This window comes from Aquila chrysaetos, chromosome 22, assembly GCF_900496995.4.
Source record: "Aquila chrysaetos chrysaetos chromosome 22, bAquChr1.4, whole genome shotgun sequence".
Taxonomy (NCBI): domain Eukaryota; kingdom Metazoa; phylum Chordata; class Aves; order Accipitriformes; family Accipitridae; genus Aquila; species Aquila chrysaetos.
In genome coordinates, this window is record NC_044025.1 from 13,570,027 (window position 1) to 13,593,840 (window position 23,814).

The 23,814-nt window shown below is 41.1% G+C and overlaps 1 protein-coding gene across 7 annotated transcripts in view; it reads right to left on the minus strand.

The window, feature by feature from the left end:
• Positions 1-23,814, minus strand: part of SGCD (sarcoglycan delta) — a 352,116-nt gene that overhangs the window by 99,164 nt on the left and 229,138 nt on the right. The window lies entirely within an intron of this gene.

Below are 23,814 nucleotides of genomic sequence, written 5' to 3' on the forward strand. Positions count from 1 at the left end.
CCTACCATAGCAACTGGTGATGATTATTCTTTCATCTAAAGCTCTACACAGTTAATTAGATATAATTATTTAAAATATTTATGTTTTAAATATATAAGTAATATTTGCTCTGGCCAATTCCTCAGAAATGGCTATGTGAAACGCTGAGACTGCATCTATGCCTGTCGTTCCCAGTTGCTGTTCTCATGGGTCACCATGCGTCTTTGTACAATTACAGACACTATCATGTTCTGGGAAATGCTGCATCAATCAGCATCAGCTTCTCTGTGTGGTGGGACAGAGAGAGCTTAAGGCAGACAGTGGGTTTCGGGATAAGGGCCATATTCAGAATGCACCAAAAAGGTCTAAATCTCCTAACATAAACTGTCATTCACATTTCTAGTATAGAACCAAAATCTAAATTGCGTGTGGGGTGGGGAGAGGTTAAAATTATTACAAAACGCTAATACAGTATTTTAATTATTTTCTGTGCTGCAGTAGCCAAGCAATCTTAGAGAGTCAGCTTTCCTTTTTATTGGATTTAGATGAGATACAATCAGATAAGGTAAGACACTCTGCACTGTATTTTACCTCTTAATGGTTGAAAATCTTTGTTTCTTGCTTTTTCCTGATCTGGCCCCAAAGAACACTCAACACATCTCCATCAGGGTTATAGTATGAACAAAATTGTTCCAGTAGTGACTTGCACATTAGTCATGTCCCAAGGAAGACCAAGCAAAATCAGACACACACAGTCATGCTACACGGCTGCTAAATAAAGTCCCATGAAGTAAGAAACTAATGAGCTCATTTGAGCAATAATGTGGTAATGTGGTTTATGCCATCTGGAATGCAGAATGAACATCTCCCTTCACTCTGCTTTCTCTCTCTGAATCCTAACTCCCCCTCCCAGCTAATATACACAATGACAGGGAGACAGTTTTGATTCCTGATGTAAATCCACCGATTTCCAGAGACAAAAGCATGATTTGTACCTTTTTTTTTATGAAAAAGAAAAGAAAAGAAAGAAAATGTACATAAATACATCATTCTTTTTATAATCTGGACAACTTAGTCAGGAGCTATAGTCTACCTCTTGACTGAGCTAATTCACTACTTCAGTTATCTTACACACCTTCTTTAATGAATACATGTTCCTTTGATTAAATTAACATTTTTGTCTACCTAATTAGCCTGAAAAACCTGTGCTAAACCAATCTAAAAGTGACTTCGTTACTGCTCATTGGTGCATGTTTGCTACCCATCACCGTCAACTCAACAGGCGAAGGATTAGAAGAACATTAACTCTGGCTTATTTGGCTTTCCATAGCAATCGTTGCATTCAGAGTGCGCAGCCAATCCAAGCTTTCAATTGACCCGGTAGGACAGTGACAGATGTTTTAATCATGTGGCTTCATTCATTAGTGCTCATTTGCCTGGTTGGCCAGGTTTGTGGTTCTGAGAGACAGTTGAAACAAAAAATAATTAAACCTAACCAGCTTAATTACCTTTTTACATTCATCCTTCAGCTGGTACAGTTCACAAGTAATGACAAATTGAAAATATAAATAAAAACCAGTTTATCCAGACCAATGAGCTAATAAGTAAGCTCACCAGAAGATGCATCATTGCTTGTCTAGGAACATGAGCACAAGTTGCTTAATAGGTATTTAATGTACATTGGTTAATGAAATCATACCAGAACTAATGAATATATACAATTGGGTAGGCAGCTGCCAGTAAAAAAAAAATTTACTGAAACCATCTTGCTAATTCAGTTTGCAGAGGCAATTAGAGAAGGCCGTTTAAGACAATTCAATAGACCCTGCTAATACTGCGACTACTATCAATTATTTGCGTGGTGATATCACGTTACTTCTTTCCTGACCGGCTTCTCAGGTAAACAACGCCCATCCACCTCTAAAACACTGAACAAATAAATTCAAACATATTTCAAAAGAAAATTAAATAAATTTTAAATTCATTATATTAAAAACCATCTAGAACAGTGACCGAGTGTCCACAACTCAATGAACCTGCCAGGATTGCTCTCATCAGCCACCAGTTCAGATTCCATCTAATGCCGAGGTAAAAGTGTGACTAAAATAAAATTTTTCCTGAATAAGCTCCAGGAAGATATACAGCCTAAATCTGTGGTGATAATTATTGAAGCCTGCACTGTAAATTTGGTATGTGAGGCCTTGGAAAACCTGTGCCAGTGAAGATGCTATAGAACAATATCACAAACTCTCCAGCTGTTTTGACTTTTTGCTTTCACCTGCTTTGTTCTTTCACTATCAGAGACCCTAAAGTCTTGCATCATTAAATGTCATTCTTCAATGAAAATATCTCTTCTTCTATCCTCTGCTTTCATGTTATTTTATGGATGCCATTATAGGAAATCCTACATCTGCATGGGGTGAGAGAGTGTCTCTGAGGATTTTTATTAAACGTCCATTTGATTTTTTTCAGCACCACCACAGACTTCTTTTTTTCCCAGTTCCCAGTAGTTGAATCAATATGAGTGAGAACTGAGGCAGAAAGGTTAGAGCACCTTTTTTCAAGACCATCCTTGAATATACTAAGACAGGATGCTCCAGCAAGCAGGAATGGTCTCCCTGGCACGGCCGAGAGCCCACGGCACCGAGGGCCGGGGAGATGAGGCAGAGGCAGCCCGATGGACCCCCCCCCCCAGACATCACCCACCTGCGGCAGACGGGCAAACCAGCACAATGCGCAAGAAATCTGGAGATGGGAAAGCACGGTCCTCCCTCACACCATTTGTCCTCCTGACTACCAAAGAACCTAAACTAAAATTCAAGACCTCTGCAGTATAATTTAGCAGACCATAACTACTTTTTTCTGTTAATGATTTTTTAGAAAGCTCTGGATAAATAATAAATGTTGGTACATGCATTTTATCCCAGTCATAGTTTGTTCGTAGCTTTTCAAAGAGATTTTTTTCCCCAAAATACCCTGTGGAGACCATTGGGGGTTTGTTTTCGTTTTCAGGCTCTGCTGAACTAAGCATTTGATTCAGAGAAAATAACAGGTTTGAAAGAAAGGCTCTGGGAAACTTAAACATAACAGATGCTTATTTGCAGACATCTGATTTAACTGAACGGAAAACCCCAGTCTAAATCCTGAAAACCATAAATGTCAGCCAGCTAGAACAGAATAATAACCACTTATCGATATGGATGCACCTAGTAGATAACAGAGTTCCTGGATCATAATATTCATATAACTGCTCTCAGTTTGCTTCTTTTGAGCTCTCGAATTACAACTGGCAATACCATATTTCATTTCTCAGTGCTGCGCATTGGTGGGTCACAGTGAAGGGACTGGTTCGTTACAAGCTGGTAGTTTTCTTCCAGCATCAGGTGTGAACTATTTAGTCTGGAATTAATATCCAAGGAAGCTCATATAGGATATTCCCAGCGGTGTAAATGGCCAACAGCAGCCACCTCTGCGATTTTCAAAAAAGCCCATCAAATGCAAGCTGACAACTCGCACCTTGTAAATCTAAATCTCTTAATCTTTGAAATTACAGAACGTGGGTGATCAAAGTAAAGTCACAGGCAAAACCACTCTGAATCTTCAAAGCAGCCTGGATTGGGATTTGGCTTTTCTGTGTGTCCATTATGAGGCAAAACCAACGTTTGCAAAAATTTGGTGAAGATAGCAATCCGAAAATTTAGGACCATTTGAAACAAAAGTCTTAGCACCATAAGTCAACCTGAATGTACAGAGCAGAGAGGACACTGGCATTTTAATGACAACCGTGAAATTTCAGCTTAGAAATCAGCATCAGGTAAGGCTGTTTAATACTTTCTTGTGCTTTTCTCTTTACCTGGGTAAGGGATAAGATACAGTCCAAATAACTTGGATGGCATTTCAGCCTTAGTCTGGAAGTTACATTTTGTTCCCTGTGCTCTTGCCCTTTCAAAATCAGGCCCAGATTACCTTCATAAAACATGAGTCACCTAAACATTAGGTGTACAGTCTCAGCAAGGTGCTCAGGTTAACTCTGTAGCCAACGAAAATAGAAAGGAGTCACCGGAGGGTGATTCATCCTGCCCAAGTCAGATGCCTACTGTGGGATGTGCTAAAACAACTCTCTCCTTGGATACCTGAAACTTGGCAAAGGCAATTTCACATCAGATGTGCAATATTCTTGATTCCTTAAGCCAACGGTCTATCGCAGCAGTGTTAACACCGGTGCATTTTCTGTTTGTACTTCCAATTACTTTTCATTACATTTTCAAACTTGTCTGAGACATACTTTGAGAAATTTTGGCAGTTTGATTCCCCCATGATTTCTTAAATTCATGGCTAAAAGCCCAATGCGACATTAATAGATTTTAATTAAATTCATTACGCCGTTAATTCAAAGTGACCCAAGGTAGTCTAGAACATTGTTGTTGATCTCAGTGGGAACTTGGCTCAACATTTTCTGGGCAGATGAGCTGACAGACAAGGAGGTGGCTGCTAAGGTTGACTGGAGATACAGTTTATGTGTTACGGGCTGCATTTTCAGGTGGTAATATCCTAGAACTACTGTATAATGCACCATATATATTTCGTTGGGCAATGAAGTGTTCTCCAAAATTTGATGAAAGTATATGGTAGCTTCAGTGAGATTTTATGCAAATCTGTCAAGAGTCAATATGGATGCTGCATCTCTTAAAATATTCATTGAAAATGGGGAAAAACGTTTTTTATTAAATAGTCCCTGATGTACACGTAAATGTTAAAACTGGGAAAAGATGAGACTCTAGCATCAGTCGCCATAAAGAGAAAAATCAATTTTGTATAAAAAGTAGCTTATTCAAGACAGCTGTGAAACAGAAAAAATTAATTACTTCGCTACATGTTGGAAAAGGGTTGTTCTATCATGTTGTATTTGCCAAATCAGGCCACCGGGAAGAGAGAGAGTTATTGAATGAGACAACAGTAAGAGAAAAAAAAGGACAGCAACATGAAAAGAAAAAAAAGGGGAGACAAGGAGTTAATAATGACATGATCTGTGAGTGGTCAGGAAAGCAAGAGAAGACAAATCACTATACAGTCAGAGAAGTCAAGAAAAGAGATCAATATAATATATACCACAGGGCATAAGTCAAGAAGAAATGCAATGTATAATGAAGGGAAGCATCATTAAAAACTTGGGTCAGGATTCACTGGGTGCTGTATCCTCTTGGCCCTGCTCTGGCAGCCCAGAGGGTTTTAAGCGATCGGTGGGACACGGCTGTGCCAGCACAGCTAAATCTTGGCCTGGGGCAACATGTCCCTGAAAGTCACTCTGGAGCTGCCTGTGGCCAACTGAACGCAGCTCAAACCAATGTCACAGCTGCTCCAGTCCAGCCTGGCCAAAGGGTATTTACTGTAAAATGCAAAGCAGAGAAAAGAAGGGAGCAGCAACACAAAGGGGCTCCGGGCAGCCCACCTCAGCCACGCATGCTGCAAGAGGTGCGGGATTTCTCCATGCTCTTGATGGGGCTCAATGTTATCTTCATTCAAATACCTTCGTGAAGAACAGAAGGCAAAAAGGGTCACATGAACACACTTAATATGAGAAGTGAACTCATAGCTTAAATTATTACATGCACTGCTGCAAATACAGTAATGTCAATGCATTTAACACAGCTTTCCCTCGCATCCATGCTCCTCCTCAGCACACAAAAATCATTACCCTTCTTTCTTCAACGGCCCTTAGCAGAATATCCCTTACATCCCTAATAGGGCCGAGCACTCCAGCACACCCCATTCCTGTTGGTGTCACCCCACCAAACAGAAAGCCTTATTCTATGTGCTCATAGCTGATAAGCAACCACGCTTAAGATCAACAGGGCACAACCCCATGTGCACGACTGAGGTGCTGGCTTCCTTGTATCAAAGCACGTATCAGAAATGTAGTGCTAAAAAAGCACTTCAATATTATTTTGGCTGTTCTGTGACAATGATATTCATTTTTCCCCACATTATAGCCTCACTTCTGAAGTTAGAGTAGTAAAAGTAATATCCCGTTGCCACAGGGCAAAAACTTTCATTCCACACTTATGTAATATATGTTTCTACAGCAAGGAAAGTTAGTGAAAAATGAGCTTGTAGAAGTGACTCTCCTTAAAGTTAATGTTCCAAAGTTTTTTTAATATGATGTAAGTGAGTGAAGTTTTACATCCAGAATTTATTAAGTAAGAGGAGTTGGGCCTTAAAGGTGCTATCAAAACCCTGAGGACACTGCAAGAATATAGTCCAGCCTTTTAAATTAGATACTAATTTTTTTTCTTTCTTTCTTATTCATGGACTGCTTGAGGTCAATGGCTACATAGAAAATAAAGAGGAGAGCCTGACAGATATTGTTGAAGAACACATCCAAATATTTCACTACCCATACTGACACAGGGAAGAACTGTATCTCACGTCATCTGGAGAGTCCATTTAATCTGCCAAAACCCCATTAGTAATTACTTTCATTATTATCCCTGTCCCAAAAAGGCTATTATCTTTATCAAGTAATGGATAGTTCTGACTGTCCCCTTTCAAAGGTTGCAGTCTAAAATTTTGAGAGAAAATCAGACTGGATGCCTAAGTGCTGTGCGTTTGCAGCCAGATAAACGCATGTCTAAATCTGTGCAATAAAGACTTAGACACATGGATAAGTCAGCACAGCACTGGTGAGGGTCTTCTGAGCCATTTTATTATGCCTGTTCATATTTATAACTTGTGGTAAAAGCTGCGGAACTCTAAAGAGTATTCTGCAGTTAAACAGGGTTAAGCTAACATGAAATATCCTGTATTTGTGGCGGACAAGTGGTATCCAGCTGCACAGCCTATTCTTTGGGCTTTGCTAGCACATGGTAATTCTTGAAAATACATCTGAAGGCTTAGCTGAGGCACATCCAGACCTGGAGACTGTATCAGGTGGGCTTGACCAGCAGCGGGGCACCTAAAGAAAGAATCACCTTCACCCTATCACTAGTTCACCATAATTCACCGAGGCTGGGAACTGACTCATTCACCCACGTCCTACCTCTGACAAGTAAAGGACGTTATGTGCCCTTTGTAAATACACCCATTTCTCCTCTGTTTTCACAGCTAACCAAAACCGTTTCACTTTAGAATTTACTTGCTTTATGCTGTACGCTACATAGCGTTTCCGTATTTACAGTTGGTCTTGATGAGCAACAGTAATAGTTATGTTTTGCTTCAGCACTTGCACATACAGCAGCAGCGATAACCTATATGGCATCAAAAAACCCACAAAAAGGATTGCAACACGAAGCTTTTAAAGATATTTAGATTGAGGACCTAGTTTTGGTCCTGGTAGAAATTTCAGAAGCAAGCACAATTTATGACTAGGTAGTCCTGAATATGCCTGGGCGCTCTTAATGCAACCTCTGCAACTCTGCATGCCCTGGGGAGGGATGCAGTGACCCTGCAAGCAGAGCATGGGGCAGGGGGCACACGGGCACCATTGCCTTGCTGAGGGCCCCAAATGGCCAGAAGGCTTATTTCAAAACTCACCAAATGTGTAAGCACAAGCAAATGCTTTGGCTTTTCATATATTGTGACATTTGTACATATTATTATAAAAATGAATCCGTGTTTCTGCTTAATGTGCTCAGCATATTTTACAGTTCAAAATTTTGAGACCTTACTCAGTTCAGCCATAAACATATTTATTTAGAATAAGGTTTTGCTGCATTAGGTTTTGGCTCATGTCATAGGGAAGAAGATTTCCTAGGCTACATAAAGGGCACAGTGCTGCACATTAGACTGTAGTTCTTGCTTTTAGGCAACTTTACAAAGAAGCCTCCCTTTCTTCCTTCCCGAACGAAAAACTTTTCATAGTTTTCATAAAGCAGGTTAGAGTATTTAACGATTACCCATCTCAAAAGGCATGTTTAACTTCCCTCGTTTATAGAGCTTCTGGATAATATTTATATGTTCACAGCTCTCACTGAGCAACTCTGGTGAACTCTCTCCTTCCCTACTAACACTACTGCTAAGTCCCCATACTTTCAAAAGTAAATATTTTTACTTTCCTTCTTTATAAGCACATTGGAGTCATTAATCCCTTTAGAATTTAGTGTATTCATTTCTCTGGGTATAAAAGATCTCATCTTCAGCTCTACAGAGTATTTTCAATTTACCCTGAATTGCAGGAAGGCTCAAAGCTTGCAGACGGCATTCAGCACCTAAGCACACCCAACCCTCGCCTCGCCTGTTCCTCCTGGCTGCAATTCAAGCTTCTGGCTTTTGTCCTTCCCACAATAGTCAGAGAGATCAGGCAATTCGTGGGACTAACTAACAATTCCTCAACATGATGAAGGGTTGTATAATAAAAGTCACACATGTTTTTGGAATCTGATAATGAACCCTTTTGTAATTCACACAGAGAGATGAGCACAAACATAGCGACCACATGTATAAAAGAAGAAAGATCCAAACCCGTATCACACATTTTAACAAACAATTAGAAAGAAAAGATGATTATGATTGAAAATTTAATAAAAAGTTAAAATGGGCATAAGATGGCAAAGGGGTGATTTGTTCTCTTGTTTCTACTTCAGGTATTTAAGACTATACCAAAAGACGAGGACTAATTAAGTGATACATATTCTTGCCTGGTTTTTAACATTGTAAGCTCATCGAATCTGGCAGAACATTTTCTGAAGGCTGCCAAAATCTGAAATCAATTTGCAGAAGAAACAATAATCAGTCATTAATTCATTTCTGATTCTCTATTCATCCCAATCAAATTCATCCATGTGTTCTCATATAAATCAATGATTGCTTATCAGTCACTTTATCATGTTTTCCCTTCCCTGCAGGGTGGAGCACAAAAGCCTGTCAAGGAAAAGTCACTGTAACTCTATGCGATACCACCTACCAGGTACTACACAGACTGACACCACATCAGGTTTCCCTTTACTTTTGCATGAAGTTTGTTTTAAGGATTTCACAACAAAAATGTGCGTATCTGTACACAGCTGCATCTGTAATTGGAGCTGTTACATTTGCATGCTCGGCTGTAAATGAGGGAAACCTACCCCCCCACCCCCAGAAAGTCCCAGTTCAAAATCTAAGGAACAAGTAAACCCAGCGTTGGCCTTAAATGGGACTACAACACATACACAGCACCCTGAACAGATTAATTTTACCTTCTTCCTTAGCAATTTCTGTAAGGTAAATTTTCATGTTTTGGCTGTAATATAAAAAAAAGCCTCTCCAAAAAAGTCTTCACTGTGCCTTCATTCAAGCATTTTTCTGATACAAATTCATCAGACTTCATTTCCATTTCATTAGCTGAAGATCTGAACTCGAACGTCTTTTTCATACCTGATGTTTTATTTGCTCCATTTACAAAATACACAAATAAAAAAAGAAATGCATTTCAGAGCCAGCAGAGGGGCAAGTAGAATGAATTCAGCAATGAGATTCACCTTTACAGTTCAGGTTTGAGCATGAACTAGGGTCTCTGGGAAGCCAGCCCTGCAATTCCGCTGTGCTCTGGTGGAGAACAACCCACAGCCCTAACCAAAGCCCAGCTCATCACAATTCAGCGTATGCTGTGATTTCAAATGGCAAAACATGTTCTGCAGCATGCTGTGTATGGGGGGAGATGGGACAAACTCACTCCTAGAAATACGAGAACAATTTGCTCTTTTTTTTTATTTGGCATTGCTAAGGCAATCTTTGACAAGATGTTCTGCAAAGAGCCCATGGGCTGCCCATGAGACAACCCCTGGTTAGCATTCAAATGAGTATTTTCGAATGTCGCTTGGGAGTATTTCTCCAGAACCACTTTTTGCTCATTAGATGGGTCTAAGCTGCTGCCACAGTTGCAGGGGAAACTCAATTCAATGTCTTTCCAGTAACTGAACCTAGCTGAAATATAAACGTCAGTCTCAAGCACTGCTTAGCCTGTGGGCAGCACAACCCCCCGCACTATCATGAAAAAGAAAAAAAAAAACCTATTTCAAACCCTTCAACCACATTATATTCTTTTCCTTTCCCTATCTCATCATGAACTATTACATTTATGTTCATCCTGCTCCAGAAGCCGGTTGGAGTTTATGCAAATAAAAACCCTACTTTTATAAAGAAATACTATGCATCAAATTCTAATTCTTCATCTGCTTAAAGACAGTTAGTAAAGAGCTTTTACAACTTCAGCAGGGCTACAGCTGTATTTCAGGGCTGCTCTGAGGGGCAATATATCATGACGGTGGGCCCTTTGGCTCCCTGTAACCTCCCATGAATATATAACTTGAATTAGAAAGGCAATGACATATTTATACTACGATTAAAAACATGTTTAGCATTCCTTCAAGGAATCACCTTTTAAAATTATTTTCTGCTAAAGGTGCATTAACCTGCTGCAGCAGCCCACAACGATGAAGACAACAGTTGTTCCCACTGCTGAAGTTTAAATATTGAGTGTGAAAACCAATTCTGGATTTCCATAACCTTGAAATGTCATCACGCATGGATTATACTTATGCTTAAACACAGCCCGCTCTTTTAAACAGAACCTTTAGAAGTCCTCACACAAAAACACGGCTTCGTGCTCTTTGGCAGTAACACATTTCACTGAGAAGTGTGATTCCATTTGCTGCGGGAATGCAATAAACAAAAGGCGAACGTGTAATCATGCAGCTAGGAAAAAAAGTAATACACAGGCAAGAAAAAAAAAAAAGCAGGGACAAGAAGTAAAGAGCAAGACAAAACAGATAGACAAAGTAGTTTCACGCTAGCCTTTTCATTATACTAAAAAAAATTACGTAAAATAAGTTTTGCTGCACTGCAGCAAGGCCATCTCAACTCACATCTGCCCCAGACAACTCTTCTCAAAACACTGTTGAGGCATCCCACCTTACCACAGGTGAGCAGCCGGCTGCTGCAGTACCCACCAAGTATCCCCAGACCAGGGACCAAATATTCCTGACATATTCTGGAATCTGCAGCACCTATAAATCACACTTTTGCAGAAACAAAATGAACCTTGCCTTTTGCAGCTTTTCTGCACTGATTGCCTAACAATTTCCAAAGGTATAATACAGTTCCAGACCAAGGCATGATGATAGCTCCCTACATCACTTTGAAGTTGGTTTCCGCGTGCAGCTACTGCTATTATCTTGTACCGAACTACAATAGCTCAGCCGATATTTGAGAGCGAACAGAAGCGGCACAATGACAACCTGGCTAGTGATCTGCTCTGCAAATCGCTCAGACTAGCTTGAGCTTATCGAAATCCGTCTTCTCCAGAACAACCTCCAAAACATGACTAATAGGCTGATTCTCCTCCAACAATATCTATCTTGGTTCCTGCTGTAAAATAATCAATTACACTAAATGGAATTATTTATACAGAATACGAAAGCAGTTTGGCTTTGGTGGAAGTAATATGCTTATCAGATGGATTAAGATCTAATAGGCTTTTCTCTCTGAAAGTATAGCTGTTCCTGATAGTCTATCAAAACTCTTATGTAAATTACTTTGCTCTTGACAACATAAATTAGATAAAAGAACTATATTTTGTTTACAGACCTCAAGTAACAAGATTTTAAATGTATTTTAAAGCTGTGCCAATAGAATCAAAAACTGTGTTTATGACTAAAATTGCCTTAGCTTATTTCAACTGATGGAAAAAAAGTGAACTCTGCATACTTTTTGTTAATACGGTGACTCCATGAAAGTCAAATATTTATGTCTTTGGTCTAGACGAATTAATATACAATTTCTCCATCACAGGAAAAAGAAGGCAATGTCTTCCTTAATGCGTGCCTGAATGGGGTATCTTATTTCTGTAGGATCAGCTCAGAAGAGCTGAGGGCTAGGTGATGGCTCAAGGGAAGGGAGCGGCAAGAGCTGATGACCGAAGCCAGCTTGGTGAACACCACCAGCACATAAGGATGCCAAAAGTTGTCTGTTCATGGAGACTGCGCAGTTAACTGATGGTCCGTGAAAACTTACTCAGAAACATATTCAAGAAAATTTACTCAGATTTCTAGGGGCTGTGCTTTGACTTCTCTTCTTACTCCTTTCCTTCAGGAAGATGGTAGAGGAGCCCTTACACTACAATTGGGAGATGCATTACGAGTCTTAAAAGCATTCTTTGTAATAACTTTATTATACACAAGTCTAAAAAAACATTTCTTAAAATGTATGCAATAAGTAGAGGCAATGTCTAACTTAGGAATACATTTAGTATATTTAGCAATAAGAAAATGATATCTTACAAAGCAAAACTTTGGACTTGCATTGATCTGAAGTACAGGATGAGAGAGTGAGTTAGGGATTTGTCGATTCATTTTTAAAAACTGGGTAAATACAGCACAAAAGCAGTTTGGCTCTATATGCCCATTTCACAGCTCTGGACTAATTAATATCAAGTAAATTACACTTGGCCCAGAGCTTGGCTACACAAAAAATAACAATGTACGCTAAAACGAGTCTTAAATAATTTCACAAAAGCCCAGATGATTTCCGTTATGAGATGCAAGTAAGCATTTTTGCCAAAAGAGAACAAATAATTTATGATACCATTTAAAAGCTGGTAACGCTTCTCTTACCTGAAAAATAAAAAAAAAAAAAAAAAGGGAAAAAATGAGTCCCTGGCTTGATTATGATTCACTGTGTGTATCAGTCCTCTGCATCATGGGACCAGAGTATCCTTTTATCTGTGTTATTCGTCGGGACAGATTGAATAATGACAAGTGGAGTGCCGAGCTGGAGTTTACTCGCAGATTGGTTAACATCATTTTGTTCCCAGAACAAGTCTCATCGGCCCTTATCAGGAGTCTCCCAGAATTGTTTGAAAGTTACAGGCAGCACACCAAGAAAATTAATTTCCCTGTCTCCCTCCTAGTGTTGTCCAAATCTTGTTACCCTTACTCACACAAAGTAATTCAACGATCTTAGCACGAAGTGCCGCTGCATTTTTGCTTAGTCTTACAAAAACCAGTAATGTATAATTTCTAGGGACCTGTGCAGGGTTCATTTTCCATTAGGCTTGCACATGACATTTTCTTTTATATATATATATTTTATTGCTGTTTACTCTAAATTTACTTGCAGTGATTATGAACTTTGCTTACCAACAAACTACAACGTTAGGAGGATCTTAAGAGAAACACGGTCCATCCTGCAACTGCTGCTTGGACCCAAGAGTGTGGAGTCTGTTCCATCTGGTGAAGGAGCCACGCCGGCACAGGGATGCCACTTCTGATTTACGGCAAGATACACTAGGGATGTTTTTACGTCTCAGGAAATCCAACACTCTGTATTTTCAAAGAATGTAGGTTTTCTGAGCTCACTACCAGAATTAGGAAAAATATATGTGAATCAGGCTACATTTTGTTCTTTCAAGTCTACCCTGAGATTTCAGCTTTACGAATGAATCAAATGGAAGTGATACAATGGGAAGCAGTTTGTACAATGGACTGACTGGAGACGTGAATTCAGGGAGAAAGTTTTTGGATAAAAAGAATTGCACCAAGACCTTCTAACTCAAACAAGGACGGATGCAACTTTTATTGTTGGTTTCCTACAACAAACAGGCTGTGTGATTGCACCCTCCAGGTCTGCATGAGCAACTGTGGGTCTGTGCCATGAATTTTTAAACACATAGTACATTTTTAATCAAATTCAGCAGAGACAATCTTGATGATTTCATTTACCTTCTGCTTTAGTGGAGACTTCAGCATGCAGCAATGTATAAAGAAAACAAATCTATGGTTTAAGCTTTACACTTGTTCTCAAGCAAACTTCTAGCGTTTTATCTCACATCAACATCTGTGGAAGCTGCCCAAAACTATTCACAGCAGCATGGCCTCAAGTGAGAATTGCTTTCCACCCATCTGAGTAGTCTCCGTCCTGCGACTTGTTTAGAGATGCTGCCTGTGGCTGTTTCCAGTCATCCTAATTCTCAGAAAAGTTTTGCATTGAAGCTTTTTCATTTCAAGTGCCTTTGTTCTGATTCAGGCATACAGGTAAGAGTGCAACAGTGACTGATGGGGGCAATCGCTAGATTAGGTTTCTGTTTCAAAACGAGCAAATCTAAATATATTCCTCCGAACAGACGCTGCGGTCAGATGTGCTGTTCTGCACAATGCCGAGCGATTGCAAAGTCACCACCTTACACCCACGCCCAGCCGCTCCTCGGTCCACCCCCACACGGGGCACAGCACACCCAACCATCCCTCGACCCAGTTCTGTCAAGCCGGTCTGGATTTCTAAAACCTGCTATTAAAAGTGTTTAAGCCAGTTTGGATCTTTGCGACGGAACCGAGAGAAGGAACAGCGATTTGTGCGTTTATGCCAGTAGATAAGAGACAAGCAAGAAATCTTCCAAGGATGAACCTCTCTTAAACCTGCTCGTCACTTCTGCCCACTGGGTAACCCTCCCTAGGACCAGTCACCAGTCCATGCTACACAGCAGCCCACAGCCTGTAATACATCCAAGCTGGGCAACAGCAAAGAGACCTTATAAACTAATTCAACGCTCAGTTTTTACCTTCACCTGGTTTGAAGACCTGCTTTTTTTTAATTTATAGGCTGGAGGCAGTCATATTAAATGAAATTTACAGTACTTTACTGAGAACAAGGGAAAAACACTGAGGCTGCAGACCTCTCCAACACGGATGCTGAACAGATGTTTTCAATGTCTATTTGCATTTTGAACTGAAATTAAAGGGCACAAATCTCAATGGCTTTAAGATCTCTGCCAACAACTTGTGAATACTAACAAATGGCACCTAATGAACCATTAAAATGGGAGATTTTTCTAATTTTTCTTTTTGGGAAGTACAGATTTAACTAACTAAACAAAATAAAAGAGAGAGAAGTGAAAAAATATCAAATAATAAAATCAAGAACTTAAAACAGGATCTTAAAGCCCCGGCTACAAAGCCGACAGCCGTGCAAAAGTCTGACAGCAGAGATAGGGTTTAATATTCTCTTAGATGAGGGAGCTTTGATTCTCATTTAATTTTATCAGATTTAGAATCATTTGCTAGGGGCCAGACAGCCAACTAGTGTAAATCAGTTGAGCTCCATTAACTTTTACGGAATTACAGTTTCCAATTTACATCAGCTGAGAACCTTGCTGTTATGCTACTATTATTAGCTGCTATTTATAATGCAATAATACCTAGAGCAGTCATCTCAAACATGTGGCTCAACAGGCTTTCTGACATTGCCTGCAGACACTGGAAGACTCTGCTCCTCTAGCCTATGTTGCCCAGAACAGCAAAGTTATCTTTCTTGTACTACTTGCTCCATATTCAACCAAATGGACTACTGAGGCTGGAGTCTACTGGTTAATATTGAAATCTGAGCCTAGGTTTGCTATGATATATATAGATAAACATAATAATTACAAACCTAATAACAACAACAATAATAACAATAATAATAATAATAATAATAATAATAATAATAATAATAATAATAATAATGTACCTTATTATGCAAAAGCTGTCCCTTCCAAAAAATCTCATACTGGCAATCTGCAAGCGATTAGGAAGGAGAAAAAAGGGCCAGAGAAATGATGTGAGGTTACACAGGCGGCCAGCTATAGAGCTGCAGGGAGAAGGAGAACCCCAGCACTATCAGTGTGATGGCTGGGCCACTTGCTTCTCAGCAACTCAAAAATCATTCACACTCAAAGCTGTACAGGGTGACTACAGAGGTCCAAATCCCTCAACCCTTGCAGTAAAAAGAGTCAGTTTTGAGCTTAGAATTTCCTAGTTTTAAAAAGAAGTTTCTGAAGTTGTTGCATTGGGAATATTCACACTAACTACATTTAGGACCTAACTTACGTGCTTAAATTAGGTGGCTAGAGACATTCCTCCGAGTGCCATTCAGTGCAGAAGCGTAACTTATATGCCCTGAATTATTTTCAGAAGGATCCTAATTCTCTCTCTTGGCTATTCAGAAGACACTAAGGAACTTCCCTCCTCCTTGCAATTAGACATCAAAATAGACTGACAACAGAAACAGTTCCCCAAACCCATCTTGGGGACACAGACAGGTTTTGATACCTTCTTGTGTCTCTCTCTTTGCTCAGTGTTCATTTATTATGGATGTACGTCCTACTCTGGCACTGTCCAAAGGAAGAGCCATCTGTGCCCACAAAGCCCACGAAGGCCAATCAGTCACAGTCCTTCACATGACGTAGGGGATGTCTTCTCCCTGACTCCGTAGGGCAGATAGAAACAAAGGAGGACATGTCATGGTTTTGGTCCACTTCCTCCATTCGCTACTTGACCTTCACACAAAATCAGGAGAAGCCTTCCCTCACACCTGCTAGATTACCTGCAGATCCTGTTTCATGCTCAGATTTATTTGTCTCCTCTTCTGCAACACATAGTGAAGGCAGACCCGAATCACAAAGCTGAAATTTCCTTCAGAGGCAAACCAGACTCTTCTCCAAGGTTTGGCACTGTCCCTTTCCCACATCTAGGCAATGTGGGAGGCTGGAGACTGAGATGCACAGATCTGCTGGGACCAGGAGGAGGTAGACAGAGAAGAGACACCAAAGAAACGATCATTCCCATTAACAAATGCAGCATGAGGCCCATATCTCATGGTATGATCAAAACTTTGCAGCATTTCTAATCAAAGCAGCCTGTGTTCATTCCCTGGTTGGCTCCCCGTTTTGAAGCTGAACTTCCCTTAAGTTCAAAGGCTCAGGAAGAGAAATACAGTGCAGAGCTTTCTCTTTTTATTTATGAACTCCTACTCAGTAGACTTCAATCTCACAAAGTGCTTAAGCTTATGCAAAGTCTCTCTGAAGCAAACGGGACTGTTCACACGCCTGAAGTGCAGTCCTGTGCTGGATCAGGGTGGCAGCTCACTTCTTGTCAGTCTTTCTGAGCTCTATACATTCTGTTCAAACATTTTCTAAGGCACACGGGTTAGTGTTAAATATAGAAAGCCCTCTGTTCAATTTTTTTTTCTCTCAGACTGTCACACACTGCTGAGTTTTACAGCAGCACTGTGCACAGATCTGCAGAGCACAAGGCTGCCGCTGCTTGTCCACCACGAGATGGTGGGTGCTTGGAGAGGCGCAAGACAGATCATCTCCGAACTTATAAATATTAAGAAAAAGTTTTCCATTAGGACCCAATTACTGTTACTTGCTTATAGCAAATACCACATTACAAGATCTTATTCTGCCCCTGTCAATAATTAGGCTGACTACAAATCCTGAGCCGTTTGCTGGGTTTGTGCTGCTCTCTAGGAGGATGATTGAGAGCTCTGTATAGACTGATCAAGCAACCCATTAATATTTCACAGTTGGGCTTAGGTTGACTGGCAGTAATTATTCCACAGATTACTTTTTCATTTGAAGTACAGCTGGTCATCCATTACTTTCTCCACAGCTTTGAAGGTCCAATAATTCCAATTATTTTTATCAACAGGAGACAGGTAAACGGGCTCTATGGAAATCTTCCCTGACATGGGCACTGAGTAGGTGACTGGAAGCCCACCGCCATTACAAATCCACTCTTGAGAGCTGAGATGTTTGTGTACAGTGGCAAACTCTTTCCCTGATTTTCCAGTCTAGAACACAGTATGTATTACGGCTGTAAAAGCCTGTAGCTTTTGCCTGTGCTTAAAGCTGATGGTCACTAAGCTTTCCCTGTGCGCTCAATTACCATGGACAGGACTGGACCATCAACTGGTTTCCATTAATGAAGATACTGGCCAAATCCGTAAGTGGCACACTTCAAAAAATAAAGCCTTGCAGTGCTACGGGGCAACAATGGCCAATCTGGTCCCTGAAGGCCACGTAGCGTCTTCTTCACTCATCAGCTGCCCCACCAGTTGCGTAACATAGTCCAGGCAGGACCACTGGCTTTGAGCTCCTGGAGAGCTCTATGTGGCTGAAGGGACACAAGGGTGACTGTCTCACATCGAGGGCATCTGCTGAATCCAGACACTGAAACAAAGGATGGCTTTCACAAGGCATCGTAGCAGGACTTGTCTGCATTGTTCAGAGCAAAGGAAGACTTTCAAGCTCTCCCACGTTTCTTGCCAGCTTTCTCTTTGCACATAGCACCGTAACTTACGCTAGGGAGCTTGAAACATGCAGCGGCCCAAACACTGAAAATTTTAACGACAGAAAGGGTTCACCATAAAATTGGCAATCGGGTCTGGTCTGCAAGTAAGCGTTTAATCTTGGAAACATTAGCTGGATTGAACCTGACTGCTCATGAGTTATTGTCCCTTGCTTGACTGGAAGGTCATAAACATCCCTGATATTAATGGTCTGGTGGAAGTCAAGGCTCCAGGCAGATGGACTGTTCTCTCCCCATTCCTCATCCACTGAGAACTTTCTGCTCCACTTGTTCAGCAAGTGGGCACTTTGAATAATGTGGGAAAATGCCACTTATCTATTCATAGGGTTCCTCCGTCTCACTGCTGCAGTACTGCAAAGTTTGCTTCAGGACACAATTTTATTCTGCACCTATTTTTCTTAACCTAAAGGTCCGTTTAAGAGGTCTGTTCTACAAAATGATAGCTCTGGTGTTCACTGCTCTGCTCTAATAGCAGCTACATTTATTTCATCCTTTCAGTGGGAGTGAGATTGCTTCTCTTTGACTCAGTGGGAGGGAAACTTCAGCAATTTTTTTCATGCCATTGCTTGAGCGTGTGCATTGCAGCAGCTTCTCTTACATTAGGACCAGGCTAATAAGATTAACAAAGTGAGGCTGTAGGGCTCTTCCTTTCCCCATTATTCTGATCAAGCTCTTTCTTCTCTCCAGCGCCACCCACAAGCAAAGTGACTGAATGTGTGTGCTAAATGTACGCTGCCCTTCCGCATTTCTCGGCGTTCCTCTATATGCTACTCCCAATAACACCCCATGCTCCACTAAAAATGCAGAGGCAGCGAGACTTCAGAGGAATATGAAGCCCAGAGGCAGACACAGAGAGGTACATTTGGGATATTCTCCTCCACAGACTGCATTGCAGCTACTGCCTCAACCCTGCATTGCTGACGATCCTCGGGACTGTTCATGCTTTGCCATGATGTGAGAGTCTGCACACTCCTACACAGCACCATGTGGAGTGACACCTCCCCAAAGCACGGAGGCATTTACGGTCAGCACGTCCCAGCTTTCCGTGAGCAGCTATTGTATGTTTGTGAATGCTGAACTGGATTTCTCCTCTCAAGGAGCCACTTGCAAGGCTGAAGACCCAACTCTGCCCAGTGGCGGTGCCAGCCTTACCTGCAAGCCAGGCTTTCTTATGCAAGACACAACAGATTGTCCCTGTACAACACATTCATTTAAAATACTTGGAAAGTGCTATAAAAAGTGTCCTTATTTCAGCTCACTGAGTATGAAATACATGCATAATATTCAGGAAAGTTACAAGAAGATAATTTTATTGGCTATAATGTCCCATCTTACTGAGTCCCTGAAGGCACACTCCACAATCCACCAAGCACAGGAGTATCCCAGCGGGTATGTCTACATCGCTTCTCTAAAAAAGAGCAAAAAGGAGTCCTGGGAGCAGCCGAGAGCAGAGCGCACTGCCACGCTCGCCTCCTGGCCACGCAGGAGGCTGACTTGCAGACCCTCCCGCAGCAAGTCTTCCTGAGCACGGCTGCTGCCATCCAAAATTGCCTCCCAGCAGCCTGAGCCACCTGGCACCCACGGCTCCCCACGGGCTCCAGGCGACACTTCCCAGACACGGCCTCGGGCTGAGCTCCCAAGCTTGCCGTCTGGAGCGGCAACAGGTTTTGCGTTGGGAGTTTGTACATCCCAATGTGTGCCCTGCTCTATCTGGAAAGCTGGGGCAATCAAATATTTAACATATTGAACGAGAGCACTCCCAGCTAAAAGGAACAGCAATTAAAGACCTGCTGACTCATCAGATATCAAAGGGGAAGCGACACAGTGGGGAATAGAAATATTCTGAAGGAGCCAGACGTTTGCAGTGCACTTGGGCCAGGAATTCACATTAACAGCATCCCAAACAAGCTGGGAACAATGTTTGCTTAAAATGCCCAGTGGGGAGCTACATCATCGAGGGGAAAAAACAAAGGAAAATGGGTATTCTGAAATTTATAAAGAATATGTCCTTTATTCTGCAACAAAAATGACAGAAGATGGCAGTGTTACGGTCCTAGATGCCTGGAACCTGTCTATACACCACAAGCAGCAATGTAGATATTTTGGAAAACATGCTCTTTCAGCTTTCTCTGCAAGCTTACCCACTTCTATACACACACATCAGGCATGCATATACGTTTTATTATTAGGCCAGTCCTGGTATTTCTACTTAGTATCTGCTCATGTGCGTGCTGCTTGCTGGCCCTGAATCAGTGCCCTGACTGGAGGCAGATGTGTGTGAGTCTGATCACAGATGCTGGATCTTAAGGTCACATCTGATTTTGCTTGAGCAGCAGACATTGTGTGTGATCGCTAAATCGGCATACTGCTAACACTCATGGAAAATGATTAGAAGGCAAACCTCAAGTCCAGTAAACTCATCCATGAGCCTAATGAAAGCAAAACTGGACCTGCAGGCATTAATATCCACATGAACACAGCTGCTGTGAGTACAGAGGTCCTGTAAGTGCCAATACTATGTGAAGTGACTTGGAATTTTCTGTGATTCACTGTCAGGAGACATTAAAAATCTAAGAAATTGAGAAGTTCCTATAGCTGACGATGCTGAACAGGTATCTACTACATATTTCCACACCGTCACAAATAAGTGTGTGGCATCGCTCACCGGTCAGCAGCTGGGCAGGCAGCAGAACAGAACTGGACAGGAGTCCAAATCTTTGTGATTACTAGACAGATTTAGCACCTTCATTGCTGCAAACCCATGATAAAAGCAAGTAACTGCGTAAGTAGTACAGGCCTGGTGACATACAACTTACCAGCCATTCCTTTGGGAAAATGTCCTTTATGTCACTATATGGTTTACTTCTCCAAACGTCATAACAAAAGACAAATAAACTTTCTCTCTGCAATATCAGAAGTGTGATTTAAAAACTACAAGGGCAAGCCAAAGCTGTTTTTTCTCTCTGCTCCAAAATGCTCCTCTGCTTCCTTTTCCATAAACCTTCCTGATGTCCTGCAAATATCCCCACAAAATTACCCACCTGTAAAGACAATATCCCGATTCCACCAACAGAAGAAGGTCACTTGAGCAAGTCTGTATACCTCAGTTCAGGTACTCATTTTTAAGTTTGGCTAACCTTAAAGCAAAGTGCCCTTTAAGTGCATATCACTTTAGCCCTAAAATACCTAATCATTAACGATTTAAAGCAGAAAGGAATTTAAGTGAGTTAGACATCCTGTAATAGGCCTTTTGACTAGGGCCATTAGGAACATTTTGGTTCAGTTCAGACATAATTTATCATCCTGAGTGGAATTCACCTGAAAGGCAGGCAGAGGCTTCTGCTCTTGTAGCAATTCTCTTAAAAAAAAAGCAGGGGGGGGGATCCATTCAGCTTTTCTGATTTCCTAAATAGCTTAAGGTTATGAATGCCAGATAGCTTCCAGCTAGGCATTTACTGCTGTCTTTAATAGCCAAAACCTATCAGAAACCTCCTGAGGCTAAATACAGAGGAGAGAGCAAAAAAGTAATCATTTTATATTCCAATCCCTGGTAGAAGAAAACTGCTGAAAGAAGGTTAAAGCACTGTAGACTGGTCTCCTTACCATTTCTAACTCACCAGTAAATTATCGCAGCTTGGCCAGCTCCTTAGCCAACATGCAGCTTTGCTGACTTCAGGGCACCCACGAAAGCAGCAGAGCTACCCTGGGACCTCTGCAGCAGCATCCCCCAACACTAATGTACTTCTGGATAGCGATAGTAAATTAAGAAAAGGGCACAGCTTAGCTATTAAATAGCAACAAGGCCATAAAATAAGACATTTCAGCATCTATATGTGATTTTTAGGCTGGTGTCAACTTACAGTGATGCTCCAGTTATTCTGTGGAATAGAAAGTCTGACAGCCTCTATAAGCATGGCTCATTTTTATATGGGAAACATATAAAAATGCTGATGCATTATACTGTTGTATATAAACATGAAAAATAGCAAAGGTAAGCCAGAAAAGGTTTAAGTCCTTCAGAATTCAATAGAAAAAATATCCAGCCATCTTCCTGAGTGATTACAGAAAATTACATCCCTATCAAAGAACTGTGAAAGATAACAAAAAGCTGCTAGGGTGGACATGTTCTCTCCTTAATTTAGTAGATTTTGAATGTCATTTCTACCGAGCCGTAGTGATTTTGTTGCTCTTAAGTTTTAAAGATTTTTTTCCTATACAGACAAGTATGGAAAGGGTATGAAATACCTGAAATACATCTCAAAATACCAGAATATAAAAATGCCATATTCTCACATTACACTGCAAATACTGATGTATATTACCTCTCTCCCTTCCCCATAATTTAAAACCATGCATACCACCACATTTCTTTAACACAAGGCATGGACTATCCTGGCACTTCAACTGCAGAAATCGGTACAGCTGGGCTGGCAGGCATCAGCACAGGAAAAATATTGTATTGAAAAGGAAGGTTCTTTCCTTTGATTATAACAAGATGATGTTGAATGCCTGACTTGGCACGGCTGTGAATGATTTTTTACAGAACTAAGGTCAAGAAAGATGGGAACTTACTAAAAATAAATACATCAGACCACCTGTTACTTTTACTAGCGAACACGGATGGACAGTGAGGAAGGGAACATGCACGTTCTGAGACTACCATCGACTGCAAATTTTTAAAAACTCTAATTTACTCATTAAAACTCAGTGGAGACACCTCGGATAGGACTCCTTATGCATAGGATAAAAAAGGACGTGCAGAAAAATAGTGATCGAGCAACAGGCTACAGTAATGAAGACCACACCACATCCATCCAAGTCATCCGTCCCTCATCCCCACAGCACAGACACAACTACTGGCTGCTGCCGCGTGACTACAGCCTGGAAGCATGGGCAACTGCTCAGTTTCCACTTTTTATGGTTTTAAAGGATTTTCATGGGGGGCTGGCAGCTTTGGTAACCGATTAGTGTATATTACTAAGACAATTCACAGGGCTTCTATAAGCCAGAAGGAGTCACGCTGGGAGATCTGCTTTCTGCTCTAAATATAGCAGCACAAGAAATGAAATCCAAGTACCAGATTTCAGTGGGATTTCCCAGGGTGAAATGCATTGCACACATGGCTCATTAGAGACCTTTAAAACAAAAACAAGAACCAGAGATTGCACCAGTGTATTCCCTTCCCGGTGCTGTTACTGCAAACATTTTGAATGAATGGTGGTCATTTCCCCACCATGAATCTCATCATCTCTCACCTGTTTTCAGCAAGCATTTCAGCCAGCTCATCCAATATGAACATCAGTGATAACTGTGACTGAGCAGTGAATTTAGCCATTTAACTTCACATTTCTTTGGATTAATTTTAAGAACAGGAAAACATAAAATGTGGAAAAGGAAAGAAAGAAATAAGTACAACAGATTAGTTTACTCTCATTTACTGGGGTTCACATATAATTGTCCACCATTTCCAGGTTCCTGTGCCATGTTTCCAAAGCTGGGAGCCTGCTTCTGTATGGCTTTGGAGCACAAATTTGTAGTTGTTTCCAACTATTTCTGTCCACAGCGCTTTCTTGGATCCTTGTCTATGTTTTGTACTGCATCAATTCTCACCGCATCTATGTATTTGTTTTAAACTGACAAACTTAATCGGTGAGTGAAATCCATTTAACGTGTCTCTACAGATTATTACCAACCCAAAGCAACAGTCTCTTTTGCTCCCTGTGGGGGAAAAAAAAAA